Source organism: Ceratotherium simum, chromosome 18 (genome assembly GCF_057802395.1).
Source record: "Ceratotherium simum simum isolate JZ-2026a chromosome 18, ASM5780239v1, whole genome shotgun sequence".
Classification (NCBI taxonomy): Eukaryota; Metazoa; Chordata; class Mammalia; order Perissodactyla; family Rhinocerotidae; genus Ceratotherium; species Ceratotherium simum.
The window spans coordinates 4,408,365-4,420,716 of record NC_141917.1 but is presented as its reverse complement, the minus strand read 5'-3'; the positions used below and the strand labels follow the sequence as shown (position 1 = coordinate 4,420,716).

Genomic DNA, 12,352 nt, shown 5'->3' with positions numbered 1-12,352 from the left:
AAAGTACTGTTACTTACATGAGGTATCTAGAATAGTCTAATTCATAGAGATAGAAAGTAGAATGCTGGTTGGCAGGGGCTGGGAGGAGGGGGAATGACAAGTTAGTGTTTAATGGGCAGAGTTTCAGTTTGAGAAGATAAAACAAATCTGGGACGGACGGTGGTGATGTCTGCTCAACAATGTGGATGTATTTAATGCCACTGAATTGTACACTTAAAAGTGGTTAAAATGGTAAATTTTATCTTATGTATATTTTACCACAATAAAAAAGGGACTCCACCTAGATATACATTTTGAAGGATGATATTAAATAGCTCATCCAGTGGAGAGAAAAACAAAAGAAAAGAACCAAAGCAGTGTTGATTTAAAATTAACACAAGTGAAATATATTAAGATCTAACAATGATTTTATCACTGGGCTTGGAAAAACTGATGGAGTTGGCTGTTCCTGTGGCCTGTCTGTTCCCCCTCCTCTGCAGCCCAAGCCATCGCACAACTCGGAAAGACATCCTGCGCCCAACTTGATTCCCACATCAGGCAGATGGTCAAGGAAGAGACCAAAGAAGCGGTTTCCGAGAGCAAGGCCACAGGTTGTAGACTCCACGCACCACCATCTCTAACCATCGGTTCCATATGAAGCCAAACCCTTCTTTACTTAAGGAAAAGTAAAAGTCTATAAAATATGCATTGGAAGCCAGTTTGATATTCTGCCTTCACTTTGTCAAAAGGAATAAAGCAAGTCAATGGGGAATGTTACATTCTCTAGAGAATCAGTTTTCTTAAGTGGCAAGAGGTGGAGAGAGGCTTCCTAGGGTCCAGAGCAGGTGGGAAACTCATGGTCTGAGCCCCAAACCGCCCACTGCTGGGGTTGAGCCCTGTGGGCGCTGATGAAGGATGGGGGTGCTTACCCCAGCAGTTTTGCACAATTATTCAGCTCTCTGCTAATTTGACGCAATCATATTTTTACCCAAGTTAAGTAGTTTTTATTTGGTGCTCACCAACGTGAATTTTGCAATTATTTCTTCCCAATTTTAATGATTTCTGATCAAGAATCGCTTATTTAAAAAGTGATGAAATATTTCCCCAGAAATATAAGAAAATTTATTTAGACACTTTGGGAATCTTAAAGGAGAGTATATCTATGAAAGAACAAGACTTAAATCACATGTAATGAATGCCCCTTAAATACTAAGGTTAAGAAGATCAAGTTGGTGTTCATTGAGGATGAGCTTCAATCCCATGAGGCAGTAGAAGGGTAATAAAACGAACATTTCAAGTGCTCTGGTAAGTCTACAGCCCCAACATGTGTCCTAATATACAGATTTAGGAAAATTAAAGATGGGCTTGGTGACTCGTGAGGGACAGAAGAGCAAAAGGCGAGGCTGCAGATCCCCAAGTGTCACAGCTCTCGCTTGCTCAATGTGCTCTGAACAAGGCTCAGGTGTGACACAGCAGGCAAGAGGCACGGGCAGACACCTGCAGGATTTATAGACACAGCACACATCCCTGCAGGCTTCACACTTGCCTCCGTCGAGGAAGGAAGGATACCCCAGAAATCAGTCTCTCTCAGTGTCCCTGAGACAGTCACAAGCCAGTTGTGTGACCTGTCACTGTGTCACCCGTGGCACTGATGCAGCATGCACTGAGGGGCACTGAGCCCATATGTGTCACACTCGAGGCCTTGCAGTGGCTTGTCCCCTCAGGCAGGGAAGAGCAGGGCTCTGTTCTGGATCCTCTTCCATTTTCCCTAAGTGCTCTCCCGGTGGTCACGGTTACTCTGCATAGCCAATTACCCACAAGCCTGCCTCTCTGGCCAGCACCCTCTCTTAGCTCTGGCCTAATGTCCCTGGGCCACCTCCCGGACACATGGAACTGGCTGTCTAACAGATACACAAATGCATAAACATCCATTTCAACGCAGCCTTCCTCAGACTCTCTGCCCTGAGGTCTGTGGTCTCCGCGTGGTCAAGGGGGACATTCTTTTAGTTCCTCCACCCCCCACCCTTAGTCCAGGCACTCCTCCTCCAAGTCCAGTTGTTCAACTGATATGAAGGGCATTTCCTTTTAAAAATACACACATGCATGCACTCACGCCACTCCCAGATTAAAAGCCTATTTTTCTTTTCAAAACTCGGACTTCCCGGCCTTGCCCTAGCAGCCCCGCCGCGTCCCTCTCACGCTGACCTCCTGCCTGGTCCTCTGATCCTCCCGGCCCGTCTGCATGCTGTCTCTCCACCTGGAGTGCGGTCGTCATTGCCATCCCCCTGGACATAACTGGCGGAATTCTTCTCACTCCTTTAAATCAGAGCTAAATTTCCCCTCCTCTGAATTCCTCTGGTCAGCAGCTCTCGGACTCAAGTGTTTGTCTGAATCCTCTTGTTAGTCAAACACAGAATGCTGGGCCCCACTTCCGATGTTTCTGATTCAGTAGGTCTAGGATGCGGTCCAAGGATTTACATTTCTAACAAATGCTCAGGTGATGCTGCTGGACCAGGGACCACACTTTGAGAACCACTGCTCCAGGCAAAACCAGAAGTCACAACTTCTGTGTCTCAGGTGACACAGGTGACATAGTAAAAAATAAATATTTGGCCTTTGTCTCTGGTTCCTGGCATACAGCTCTTAGAACCCTTGGAATCTCTGAGTCATAAAAGTGTCTTTTGTACACTAATGAGATGACTGGTGGCTGTGGCCCCTAGATAGCTTTAAGATGGGGTTGATCCCCAGAAAGATCGAGGCATGATTAGAGGGTTGCAACTTTCAGCCTCATCCTTGACTTCCAAGGAAGGAGGAGAGCCTGGAGATTGAGTTCAATCAGCAATAGCAAATGATTTAATCAATCATGGCTACGTTATGGAACCTCTGTAAAAAACCCTAGGCAATAGAGTTCAGAGAGCTTCCAGGTTGGTTCTACGAGCCAGGAGGGTGGCGCCGCCCAACTCCATGGGGATAGAAGCCCCTGCACCCGGAACCCTCTGGACTTCTCTCTCTAGACATCTTCATCTGGCTCTTCATTCGTATTCCTCATAATAAACCCGTGGTAGTAAGTAAAGTGAATTCCTAAGTTCTGTGAGCCATTCTGGCAAATTATCAAATCTGAAAGGGATTTAAGGAACCCCCAACTTTGTAGCCAAGTCTGACAGAAGTATGGGTACCCTGGGCACCCAGTACTTGCAACTGGTATCTGAAGTGAAGACAGTCTTGCGGGACTGAGCCCTTAAACCCGTGGAGTCTGACGGTAACTCTGGGTAGTTAGTGTCAGAATTGAACTGAACTGTTGGTGGCTGGAAAATCAGAGAATGACTGTTGGTGTGGAAAAAACCCATACACTTGGTGGCAGAAGTATAAGTAAAGACAGTTCATAACCAGGCTAGCTCAGGTTTATGCTTATGTGTCCTGGGAAAATGATAAAAGCAACCCCTTTCCCTCTCAAAAGCATGTTTGGGCAAGACATTACACGGTGAACCTGATGCCAAGGTTCAGTTAACATATATGTGTCATCCCTTGGAAGGAATTTCTGGAGGGCAGAGAGCATATGTCACCCATCTCTGTCATCTCTGTAGCTTGCAAGGATTAATTTGCCCTCTCACTTATTAAGCTGTTTTTGAGCCATTGGCCAATTTTGTGATATTCAGTAACTTCTAAGCTCAGGCAAGTTAATAGTGAGTTAACTAATGCTGAGCCAAAAAATCATCAAAGTAGGTGTATAGTCTCGTCTTTATACACTACTTAGAATGAACTGGGGCACAGTTTTGATGACTCACTCACGTGTCAATGCAGAGATGAAATTTGGATCAATGTTTTATGAACCCACTTTTCCACTTGTTAACAAGGAATAGGAAACTAACAAATGTCTGTTTAAAGCTGTTCTGCAGAGAATTTAGTGGGCTCCTTTAAGTTAAGCCTGATAATCATAATGACCTAATTTACATGAGGACATACTGAACAAGAGTACAATTTCCTAAAACTGTTACAAGTCGCCCTAAGGAATACAGAAGGAAAGTTGTCTTGACTGACAAAAGCACAAATATGCAATCAAAAGTTGCAAGATCCTTGTGGGGAGGGATGATGGTGAGAGACATGAGGGTAAACCAGTGGTCTGAGGGAGAATATGGAGAAACAGGGCCCCTGATTTTGTTATACATCTGCATTTAAGGAAGCTAGGAGGCAGAACCAGTGACAAGAATGTGCTTATAAAGGAAGGAGGCAAATGGGCAAGAGAGATCTTGGAAACCAAGGGCAGAGAAAGTTTGAAGGAATGGGTGGTAAACTGTTGAGTGCTGTGGGAGGCCAGGGAGGAGGGGCTAGAGAAGGGCCTTGGACCTGGTGACTGGGTGGTGGTCACGACCCGAAGCAGTCTCAGAAATGAGACTGTGAGGCAGTAAGGATGAGTAGTAGGTGGGTCGTGGTTGAGAACGGAGCAGGAAGTGAAGATTGTTCTCATGAAAAATTTTGCAATGGAAGGCAAGAGAGGAAAAAGAAGGGGCAGGAGAAGGAGGAAAAGTTCATTTTAAGATTGAGGAGACATGAGCACATTTAGGGGGAAGAAAAGGGAGGGAGGAGGGAGAATGACATTGAAAGAGAGAAGGAAAGGACACATTTGGGCGTGAGGTCTGGTAACGGGGTCAAGGGTACCAGTGGAGTCCAGCCACGTGCGGCACAACAATCTTTCAGTCAACGACGGGACCGCACATGCGACGGTGGTCCCGTTAGATTAGAATCATGTAGCCTAGGTGTGGAGCAGGCTATATCATCTAGGTTTGGTTTGTGTAAGTGCACTCTATCATGTTCACACAACGATGAAATTGCTTAAGGACACATTTCTCAGAACGTGTCCTTGTGGTTAAGCGATGCAGGACTGTATGAGATTTGGGAAGGAGGAGCACGTCCTCTGGGGTAGAAGACACAGAAAGAATGAGTAACAGTGAATTAAGCTGGTGGCAACAAGCTGACATTCACATTTGGCGTAACCCTCCCTCCACGGAGGATGGAAGCTGCCTACATGTATGTGCAGAAATAGGCTGGTGTAGAGAAGCATACGAAACCCATTGTAGTCCTACGCCATGAAGGATCTGGCTTCCAGTTTGCTTCCAAGGGTAAAGTGTTGCTTTTAATCTGTAATCTGTAAAGATCAGTAGGGCTCTGGGTCCTGTTAACAGGAATTGCTTTTCCAACATCGCCATGATTAAAATCACAGCAGAGGGTCCTTGGACTTGCATCACGGGCATTTTCCAGGAAAGTTCTTGCCTTCATTTCTCCCACCCATGTACTAAATCTGCCTTAACTCACCTTCCAAAGAGCATCAAGGCTGACCCTTGACCATCACCATTCTCGGAGGGCAATCTTTAGATTGCCATTTAAAAATTAACTGCTGTGTTCAGTGAGGCTCTTGCTATTCTTTTAGAACCAGTTTTTCCAGTGAAGATGATTGCCCCTGTGATTCCTGAACACCAGGGGTTCCAGAGACGCCTCTGGGGGCCACCTGGGGCCACGGGCAGGGGACTAGGGAGTGGGCTTTGCAAACAATGTGTTTGGGGAGAAGTCCCCTCAGCAGAAGCACAATTGAAAGTGGCTCCCAGGACCAGGGGTTCTGGAACTGCAGTGTGCTTCAAGACCACGGGAGGGCTTGCTACAGCACAGATGCAGCCCATCCCCGCCCCTAGGGTTTCTGATTCAGCAGGTCAGGGGTGGGTCTAAGAATCTGCATTTCTAACAAGCTCTCAAGTGACCTTGAGACTGCTGGCCTGTGGCCCCACAATGCCGAGAGTATCTCAGCTACTCTTCCACAAGATGTTGCATATAGTGATTCTAAACTGGTAGGCAGCTGAGGTTTGTGAAAGTGAAATCAGAATCTTTACAACTCCATTTCTCAGATCTCATGCTACTGTTCAAACTCTGTACCCACAAGCAAATTAAACTCTGCAGGTCTCTGTGTGTGTGTGCATGTGCGTGTGTCTGTGTGGTGTGGTTTTCCCAAGAAAAAGGGACTTAGACTTCTAGGAGCTACCTCTTCAAAATACTCCCCAAAAAGTGGAGCCAAAATTTGTAATTTCTAAGAAAAATCTTTTGGGATAGGAAGGATTTATTGTTTACAGTTCATTTAAAGTATCTATAATGCTTGAATATATTTTCTCAAGAATATGAACTGCCACACTCAATACCTAAAGGAAGGACTCTTTGCAAATGAAGGATGCAAATTAAGTGATAACACCAGGAAAGCTTCTCATTAAGGAACTTCTAAAAGAAGGCACACAGGTAGGACTGTGTGGGAGGAAGAGATGGGATGGGATGATTAAAATGCTTACAGTGACCTTGGCTCAGAGGACGGTTTATCTTCTTTATTTTCTACTTGTTTATCACATTTGTAACAAAAAATAATTCCAGCATCTACAGATTTGGGCCTTCACGAAATGGACAGCCCGTCCTGTTGATCTCCTGGGCAGTCTCGGCTCAAGAACAGTGGGCAGTGAGGGTTGGGGGCAGGAGGGGCTCGACCTCCCAGGAGACCCTCCCTGACCTCCTGTTGGCCTGTAGTCCATCCATCCACCTGCTCTGGCATCTCCTTCCTCTTCCTGCTCTTTGTCCCAAAGAAAGCACAGCCTCGAAAGCCTAAAGGGGCTCATGGAGGGAGGGAGGAGCCAGGGGCGAAAGGGAGAGCTGACATTCTGGTTTCTCTTGTGATCCATCCTATAATTGTTGACTAACACAGAAAATCAAACTGGAAAGCATATCAGAGGTCCCGGTAAAACACACTGAAGAAACAGGAAAGATGGTGAGCCTGTTCAGATTCCTTCCTCAACAGAGAGCAGAGGAGAGGGAAGATTCCCAAACTGCACCCTCTCCACCACATCTGGGATCTGAGCAACGGTCCGTGCCCGGACATTGCACCTGAACTCTTAGGAGGATCCAGGTGTCATGGCTGGGCTCCTCGAGAATGGCTTTAGGTTACACTTCAAGAAACCATTTTTCACAGTTAGTCCAGGGTGATGGAGGATCACGTGAGATAAGAAGGTCTTTGCTTCACTCAAGGACTTGAAAATCTGAGCCCATAGGCTTGGCCAAGAGCATTCGCATTTCTTCCTTCACATTCCTGATTTTCTCCCTTCACTTCTGTGTAGTTCCTATCAGATCAATTCTCCCTTAGGAATTCCCCCCAAATCCTCTCTCAAACTCCTGCTTTACTGTTATCTGTTCATCACGTTGTGCTTACCTATGTTTCAAACATCAGTAACCTCACCTGTAGGAAAAATGGTGAGAACTAAAAATTAAGCAAAAAAATGACCCTCAGGTTCAGGTGCAATGTTTATGTCTATTTTTCAAAAGGTTTTTCTGGGGTCCTTAATCAGAGACTTTTGCTCATCCTATGCACGTAATTTGCATACCCCAGATCTTGGGTTCGGTGTTTACCGAGTCCTAAAGTACTAAGTCCTTGGGTAAGGGCAGGTGTTAGAGGCTGGCATATTGTCAAGGACAGATGCCAAGATGTCAGCCTAGGAGGAAAAAGAGAAAACAAAAACCCTATACAGGACAGGTATCAGAATGCCAAACAGAATGATGGTCTGGGGCATTTAGCTCAGGGCAAACGGCCCTGCAGCGTCAGAGTGCCCAAACTGCTGACATCAACAGCACCAAGTGCTGCCACAAAATATCGGGTGCCAGGACTAAACTCTGAGTGAAGACTTGAGTCAGCCTGGGAAAGGCATGCTGCATCGAGGAAGCTGAGAAATCAGAACACGTTTTATAGGATGACTTCTCTCCATCTGCTTTATTTATTTATTTATTTATTTATTTATTTATTTATTTATTTATTTTGTGAGGAAGATCAGCCCTGAGCTAACATCCATGCCATTTCTCCTCTTTTTGCTGAGGAAGACCGGCCCTGAGCTAACATCTATTGCCAATCCTCCTCCTTTTTTTTTCCCCCTTTTTCTCCCCAAAGCCCCAGTAGATAGTTGTACATCATAGTTGCACATCCCTCTAGTTGCTGTGTGTGGGACGCGGCCTCAGCATGGCCGGACAAGTGGTGCGTCCGTGCGCGTCCGGGATCCGAACCCCGGCCACCAGTAGCGGAGTGCGCACTTAACCTCTAAGCCATGGGGCCGAACCCCCTCTCCATCTGCTTTAAAATGCTGCATGAAACAAACTAACTCATCTGTCATCCACAGTGGAGCTTCCAGGCAGTACTTCCTGCCCTACGTTCACGCCACCACCCTTAGGTGCCTCAGCATCCTGCCTGCTGGCCTCTGTCGCCTCTCAGCAGGAAAACGGCGAGTCATGCTTGGACCGCTCAGCTCAGGGGCTACAAGCCTGCACACCCATGCACGACAGGCACACACACACCCCTGCATGCATCTCTCCAAGTGCACTCGTGCATGCACACATGCCTTTACACACATGTGTGCACAAACACACACTACTTTGAAGATGGCAGCATAATCCAAAATAGGGAGAAATGGGTTCATCATCCCTGTCCTGGGGCCACATGAATAACAAGATCATTATGGAATTCCCTCTTGCTTCAAGTCTAGTAACCTAAACTGTTAGGCAAAGCTGTAATATTAACAGAAAAGAATAGAAACTGACATTTATTTGGCTAGACAAAGTGTTAAGAGCTTTACAGGTATTCTCTTACTTGATCCTTAAAGGAACCCTATATGGTAGATTACATTATTATCCTCAATATATAGATGGGCTCACTAATTGGCAAAAGACTTAAGTAGCTCATAAGGTTAAGAGTTTTTAAGAGGTGGGGCCAGGACTTGCTGCCTGGTAGTCCCTTCTAGAGCACCATGTCATATGTTGGAGCTCACCTTGGCATGACGGGTCACCTCCTGGCCTGGTCTTTCTATCCAATGTAACATATATACCTGTAGAAATCTGTTTGATTTTTATTTGAGACAGAAAGAGATTCACAACATTTTCTGTTTCAGAACGCTTCATATGCTGTGGACAGTTTCTTAAACTATGTTTCAGTGGGAGCTGAGTATGTGACTGGAAGCAAGGCAACTCAAATTCTAAATGAAAAAAATCACTTCCAGGAACAGGAGGAAGAGAGGCATGGGGGTGGCCCTGGAGGGGCGGGTATTTCTGAGTAACAATAGGTTGACCCCACATCACCATTCTCATACATGGCCCTTGCATATTTATAAATCAAAAAGTGGTTGAGATCTTGCATTCATCCATTCATCAAGTATACACTTGGCCCCTGGTATATGTGGGGCACTGTGCTGGACCCTGAGGACACAGTGGCCAATAACAAACAGTAAATGTCACCAACCAACCACCACCCAAGACTGTCCCATCCCCATCACAGAACCTAAACCACAGAGAGAGTACAGCAAATAACAAAGCAGACACGTGGTGGGTAATAGGGCCATGAAGGCAAATATTTGGGCCAAGGAAATTGGCAGTGGTGCTGTTGGGGTGGCAGGGGCCACGGCTTCTTCTTCTTCTTCTTCTTTTTTTTTTTTTGGTGAGGAAGATTGGCCCTGAGCTAACATAAGTGCCAGTCTTCCTCTATTTTGCACATGGGTCACTGCCACAGCGTGGCTTGAGGAGTGGTGTAGGTCCGCACCCGGGATCTGAACCTGTGAACCCTGGGCTGCCGAAGCAGTAGAGCACACGAAATTAATCACTATGCCACTGGGCTGGCCACCAGAGGGCTTCTTAGAGCTCATAATTGTGAGTGAAGCATGGCAAAGACACGCTAAAGATACAGGGAACATTGAAAGTGGGCTACAAAGATCCCTTCCTCAGACCCAAGAAAAAGTTCAAAACAATGAGAAAGCTTACGACTATGAAACTGGTACAGAAAAGAATCAAAATCAAAGAAAGGGAAAAAAATCCAGGCAGTGCTCCATACAATAGACCTTAGAATGATGAGGTGGGAGAATGCATAACATAAATTCTTTTATCCGCAGGACAATTTTTCATTTTCACGAAATCTGTGTGCCCAGATCCTGGGCATTCTGCAGAGACTGACTTGGGAGCTTATATAAAAAAGATCCTTTCAGTGAAACCACAGCCATTTACCTTTGTTTCTGCATTTCCAAAAGGAGATTTGCACCTGATGTCTCATCACGTTTTCACCCGATTACGTCAGATGGTGAATAAAGGAGCAAACGGAGGCAGGTTGAGGAGGTCGTGGGCTGGGCATTCTCGCTGGGTCCACACTGTGAGCCTACAGGCCAGGCTCTTCAGGCCACAGGGGCTCATGGCCCACAGGGACACACACAGACGAATAATACATTACACACCAGGTGCAACTGGACGGACCAGCAATGCCCACGTCCTAGATTATTAAATCTGAAATGGCAAGAATCAACTGCATACTGTCTTTTTTCTTTTTTTTTTTTTTAAATTTTTAATGGAATTTCCACATTTCATTTATATTTATTTATTTTTTCCCCCAAAGCCCCAGTAGATAGTTGTATGTCATAGCTGCACATCCTTCTAGTTGCTGTATGTGGGATGCGGCCTCAGCATGGCCGGAGAAGCGGTTCCTCGGTGCATGCCCGGGATCCGAACCCGGGCCGCCAGCAGCAGAGCGCGCGCACTTAACCGCTAAGCCACGGGGCCGGCCCTGCATACTGTCTTAACTGAAGGGATCCTTAGTAACACTTGGAAACCAAAGGGGAGATGGTGCACACAGTGCCCACTTGTCCCAGGGTGAGCACCCTCAGGCACCAAAGCATGCCCTGACCAGGTTGTGAATTATTTGCCTATTGACACGAGGATGCTGGAAAACACACCTGGCTTTGGATCTCCAGTCAAGTCACAGCATTTTTCAAAAAACAAGATTTTCACAGGCATTCAGCCTGGTGACCCTAGGCACTGTGCTTTGTCCCACATTAAAATGGTCAGGGATCCAAAAGTTCGGAAATGCATGGTGAATGAATTTGGGAGGTCAAGTCTACCTGCAGGAGGTAGGTATGCTTGAGATTTTAATTTAAAATTCATTGCCCCAGCCTGTATAAACACAACTAGACATAAAAGTGAATTTAAATGTTTCTTCCTTTGACTGTTTTCAAATATCTGAATAGTCTGAGAAAATAAAAATATATGTAGACAACCCTATGCCCAATAATATTTATGGCTTCCAAGTTCTATTTTTATGCTAGGTTGTAGATAATTATGTTTTCTGGTGAGTTTCATGTGATGGAATGGGGTCTGCTCAGCCATTTAGCTGAATGTTTATGGACACTCAGGTATTATTTCTTCGACTAAGGGCACATCTGTTAAGCAATTTCTCAACAGTGCTTACAATCACTCAACTATTTGTCAGAAAGAAAAAATCCCATAGTTCATGGGAATGTCAGAATCAAGCTGGCCAATTTTCTAAAATGATCCATATTAATAGATAAGAGAGAGGATAATAGTATAAAATTCAAAGGATAAAGTAAGAAGGTCAGAGAGAACAATCCTTTAATGGGGAAAGCCCAAAGCTGAATCCTAGCCATGGAAGGTGGAGAGTGTAATGAGCGATGTGATCAGGCCCTACGTTTATCTTTTTACAGAAACCAGCTTTGGCCAGTTCTTTGGAAATCACTTTAAATTCTTTATATTTTGCCAAAGTATCTGGAAGAGGAGTATTCAGTCTTAAAGGCTATGATTTTTATCAAAGAATCTCCAAGTTTTCAATAATTCTAACTAGAGAATGAATTCCAGCTGTTGTCAAAGCCCTATCCTTCTGTTATAAAGAAAAAGAAACCAATCACTTAAGCAAAACTACACAGAAAACTGGGAAATATTCCACAAATGAATGCACGCAGTCTCATGAGAAGCACGCATCATTTCTACCGCAAGTGCTAGATATATTACGGATGTGTAATGCATAAGCCCTGAAGAACCCTGAAATCGGAAGAGGGAAGATAACTCTAGGAAACCAGAGTGGGTGAATTCAGATTTTAAACAATTCCCAGGTGTGTTTAAGTGACAGCTTTGCCTGGCTTGATCACGCTGAGCATATGGCACCCTAACGTGCACCAGAACTTGGAGGGCGATGATGACAATCATTTACGGACAGCCCGTGACATCCTCATGCGTCTGATCTGCTTAACAGGGAATGGGCCCAACTATCCGATTTCCCTGAGAGCACTGACGTGTCAAAATTGACAGAGGGACATGCTGTTCATCTTGCTGTAGATAGTTATTACTGGTTCTTAAGGTTCTGAGTTTGGTTAACAGAGAAGTAGATGGCAGGACTTGAAACCCACGTGTGCACACTCACCCACAGCAGGAGAGAGATGGAGAGGAGCTGGCCGTGACCACAGGATGGAAATGTGAGAGGAGTTGGGGGCTACAATAGACACTTGAACCCAACGCCCCTGATGAGGAGAGGTTTGTAGGACCT

General features: G+C 45.4%; 1 protein-coding gene across 1 annotated transcript in view; it reads right to left on the bottom strand.

Annotated features, from left to right (window-relative positions):
* ADAMTS16 (ADAM metallopeptidase with thrombospondin type 1 motif 16) overlaps window positions 1-12,352 on the bottom strand; it is a 163,313-nt gene that overhangs the window by 48,742 nt on the left and 102,219 nt on the right. The window lies entirely within an intron of this gene.